The sequence below is a fragment of the Atta cephalotes genome (genome assembly GCF_000143395.1).
Source record: "Atta cephalotes unplaced genomic scaffold scaffold00016, whole genome shotgun sequence".
Lineage (NCBI taxonomy): Eukaryota > Metazoa > Arthropoda > Insecta > Hymenoptera > Formicidae > Atta > Atta cephalotes.
The window spans coordinates 5,357,701-5,362,945 of record NW_012130080.1 but is presented as its reverse complement, the minus strand read 5'-3'; positions in this window follow the sequence as shown (position 1 = coordinate 5,362,945).

Below are 5,245 nucleotides of genomic sequence, written 5' to 3'. Positions count from 1 at the left end.
GAGAGGGAGAGAGAGCGAAGAGGGAGGCTCGTTATAGAAGGATGAGAAGCGTTTAATCAGCCTTACTTAGACAATTATTATCTACATTATTATACTAAATTTATATGCGTGTAACGTGAGTGATTTGCGTACGTGCGTGTACATCTGCGTACCTTAATTACAAATTATATCCTTGGGAATGTGCTGTGGACAACGATAGTCTTACGAGCAACGTGTGATCGTAACGTAGATATGATGTATGCGTGTTGTTGTACATATAAGTAATTATCATTTGCCACTTGGAAAAATATCTTGCGTTCGGAGCTTTAGGATCCTGTCTTCGATGGATATGCAATCATCTTATCGTTAATGATTACCTGTAAATAACGTTGTTAGTGCTGTATATTTTACGCTGTTTAACTGGCTGTGATATTTATATGTTCAGAGTTTAATTGTGATTAGCGATATTCTATGTTGATCCTGTTGAGCGTACAAATTGTGTATACCCATAAGTTTTATCAATTCAAACGATTGTAAGTATCGCGAAATTGGAATACACAGTTATTCGACGAAAGGATACGTCATTTGCAGATTATCGGCAATTTTTTTCTGAAAATTTTAAGAGCAGTAATAAGACAATGTGCGACAAATATTGATAATTTATAACTTAATTAAATAATTATAGCTCGTTTATATGTTATGATATAATTACTCATTATTTTATCATCGATATTATTATTAGTATCGGAGATACAAATATTTGTAGCACAATATACTTGTTAAATTTATTAATGCAATTGAATTTACGATTTAAGTGCCATAGTCCGAAGAGCGCGCTTCAATTAATCGATTTTCAACTGACGATAATCACGCGTTGCTCCGAGTCATTTAGACCGAATAAACCCAGCTGTAAAGAAAATGTAAAATAACTCTTCCAGGAAGTAGTGCGATACATTTATTACAATTCGGAATATAATATGAATTATGCGATCGATATCAATGATCAATCGAATCATCTTCTCTATCATAATAACACTTTCGTATGACTGTTTGCGCGATATTGAGTTTATTGAAATATTTATCGGTGTTACAAGCAACGTAGATGTGCAGAGAGATAACGCTATTGGAGATTAGCGGTAATGATTGAGATTCATTACAAAAAGAAAGAAACTTATTAATGACCATTCGACGCATTCATTGTGCGGTTGATCCGTCTCTTTTTCTCTCATAATTCGAGTGCATGTTTCATTGCCTAATTATATTTAACGATTAAACGTCACGTTTCCAACGTCCTTAATTTTAATGACGATTTTGAAGTCCAGCCTTCCCTTAGGAAAAAAAAGTCATATCGATCAGAAGTTTCACGTGACGTTTTCGACAATTATGCATACAATTGATCATATAGGTGATGTGCATGCGTTGTTCATCAACTTTTTATAAAGCCAAATTTACAAGTTTTGCATATACTTAAATAGACACGTTACGTAGTCGAACGTTCAACAGCCAGATTTTCAGATAATCGCTACGTGAAAAGTATCAATGGAATTTCTGGTCATTTTGTGGATCTCATCGGCCAATCTCTAACATGTATTAACATAGTGCCAAGTTTTACAATGGTCTTCCTTTAATGTAAAATCGCGATTTCGTAGAAAATGCATCCGAGTATAAATATCGAAATAAATTATACGAGCGCATTGTATGTGCCAAGAATAGTGATTGGAACCGTCACAGTCATAGATGTAACGTTTCTTTTTAAGTCACGTAAATAGCATTTCTTAAAAAATGAACATGATGACGAGAACGCTAATTGTATATCGTACTCTTCCATTAGAACAAAGCCGATTATACCGGCAAAAAAACTCCACAAAGTGATCCAGAAACGGTAATAATCGGTTTGCCTTTAATATATACTGCTATCGTATATGCAACGGAATCCTTAACGCTTAATGCGATTATGCTATTCCATATCGGATAGTATATGCAGAGATATATTATTGACATCCACGCATTTTTACATAAAAAACTTTTACATAAAAACTTCTCATATCCTGAAAATTTTCTTTTTTTCTTTTTTTTTTAGGCGATAGAAATGCAAAGATCATTCAAAGAGCAAATTTAAAATATAGGTTTAGAATGTCGTTATTCCGTTGTGATATTTGAGAATTCGTGATGAAATGCATACTAAAAAAATAATTTTTTTTAAGAGAGACATTGAATGGCATGTGTGTATTTGCGTATATGTAAATAATAGATGAATTGCAGAAGAAAGAAAAATTAAATCTCAAACGTGATTTTTTTATAGATCGGAAAAAAAAGATTTTTAGAGGACGGATATTCAAGTTTACAACGGATTCAGCGACATTTATTAGATCGGAACTGTATATCTAATTATATAAAAAAATGAATTCATCGCGAGATATTTGCGAAAACATGGAATACAACGAATTTTTAATTTTTTAAGTTATACAATTAATGCATAATTGGTTTCATCACCATACACCTTTTTCGTTATACAAAAATATCATTATTTGTACTTTCATTTTAATATCGCTCTGAATGTGAGATAGTAAAAGATTTATACGTCATGATTTTTCATATAGATTAATTGCAGTTACAAATTGCAAATTTACGAATACCACTGTATTAAATTATTTCTTATGCAATATTATAGATATTTCGAAACAACAATAAACATTTTGTAAAACGATCATGTAACACATAGCAATTCAAACTTTAAACAGTAGCGAACCAGAAATTGCGAAAGTCGAAAGACATCTAAAGAAACGTTTAAAAATTATTTGAATGAGATGTCTTTACATAATTATGGAAAAAAGTAATTCTTCATTTCTATGTAAATTAGCTCGTCCTCGTAATCGACGTGACCTATCTGTATGGCACAGCTAGATATGATTTTTACGTGAATCGCTTTCGAATGGGAAACTTCTGTCACGCTTTTTTTCTACATTAATGTCAGTGTTTTCGCTACCTCGGTCACACATCACGGCGCTTAGCATTAAACGATCTATCTGATATTACTTAATATGAAACAGGGGGAGGAGCGAGTCTCTCGATAAGGCTCTTAATGAATGGTTACTCAGGAATAAAGTTATAATGTAATAACAGTTGCGATATTGAATATTAACATTTAACGAACGATCTTTTGTAAATATGAATATAACAAATATAAAGATATACGATTATATATATGTATATGTATATACACATATATATATATATATATATATACATGTATGTATATACAAGAAACTTGTACAGGGTGATTTGGAATAGTCAGTTAAATTTTTTGTATCGTAAAATATTAATTGTGCCGAAAGTAATATTGTATTCCTCAATATTGAAAACACAGAAAAATATCATTCTATTGCTAAGAAAAATAATTCTTTCTTTTAAGTAACAGTCTTTGATAAAGAATATATTCTTGATGTAATCATTTTAAAATATACTTATTATAAATTTTATAAAAATTCATTATCATGTACTCAAGACAAGATTTTTTTTAAAGAATATTATAAAATTGATTGAAGAAACTTTCAATCTAATTTATTTTAATTTGGTCATCTTGATTAAAATATTAAACTTGCTAGAATTCAGAATATATTTTGAATAAATTTAATGCTTGTGATAAATTTGCAGATATATGAACTTTTGAAATACTTGTAATGAAACAAGTAATTATTATTTGTGTTTATAACATATATTTTTTTGTGTAAACCCAACTTGAAAACATTTTTATTTAGAGTATCGATATCACGACTGAATATATCTGAAATACTCTGTACAATTTTACGATTGCCCAATAAGAGATGACAAGCCTGATAGAAACGCGTACGTATATCTGCGTGAGAGAAAGAAAGAAGAAAAGGATTAAGAAAGAGAGATTGTGCGTGTATGTGTGCGCGAACGTGCGAATAAAAATTATGTAAACTTATATGTACGAGATCAAAGCGAGAAATTACTTAATTCTATTGATGAAAAACTGACCAAAATGTCAACGACGGTGCCGCGATACGTGTTGACGATCACATTTTTGTCGAAAGGTAGAAAGATCAAAGGTAAAGGGCGAAGAAAGAAAGAAAGAGGGAGAAAGGAGGGAGGAAGGAAGGAAGGAAGCAGAGAAAGATGGAAGATGAGACGGTGAATTCTTTGGGAAATCTTATCGCTAGATGTATTTGCAGACGCGATTGCGGAGATGCACACTTTGACCGCTGATCCACAAGAATGTCAATTGATTTCTTGCGGTATGCATATTGCAATCGCATAGTGCATTCTATCAACAATTCCGAAATCGATATAGTAGAAGCGATCAGCGTGAGGTAAGGCAAGAAACAAGTGATGTGTTTCGTTTCACGCATGATACGCATGATGTATCATTTGATCTCTTCTTTAATATTAACAATTGCAAACCCCCATTGCAAAAGAAAGTCATATTCACAATAGACTCACAATAGTCACGGATAAATTGTGATGTCACTGTGAATTTTTGATAATCTCAAGAGAGAGAGAGAGAGAGAGAGACATCGCATTATTATCTTAACCCATCGTAAGCACATATATTTTTACTTACTTCGTAAGCACTTTGAATTTTTTTGCCCAGTCCAAGTTATTAAAATCTTTTATTTAATAAAAATTAAAATTTATGTCAAGAAATTTAAAAGTGAAATTTTGCCTGAGTAAAAAAAATCCCAAGATATCTATACATTAATATGTATATCATAGCAATATCACAGGAAGATGCAATTTTATTATAAAGCTTTATAAAGATGTCATATCGATATCACACTTATATGAGCGGATATTCGCACATCATCATAACTTTATTGTGATATTACTGATGACTTTTTTTGTTATGGGATAAGGATGAAATGATATACGCATCATGCGTGAAATGGAACTCAAGGTAGCGATCGGCGGTCAGAGTTTCACGACCGCGAAGATTGAAATCGATATAATTTCAATGAGACTCAGGGCTTGACTGTAGACGGAGACGAACTCAGTGACCTCGAATGATGCTCTGTGTCTATGAGGTCAAAAATCGAACTCGCTGAAATTCTAACGGTTTCAAATCCTTCAGTCGGAAAGGAGATACCGGAGAGAAAGGGAGAGAGAGAGAGAGAGAGAGAGAGAGAGAGAGAGAGAGAGATATATAGTAGTAAGAAAGTAAGAAAGAAAAGAAAAAGAAAAAACGTAAAAACGACCGACGTACGTTACGTTAGTAGTCGACGTACGTACCGGACCGGTCGGTCGG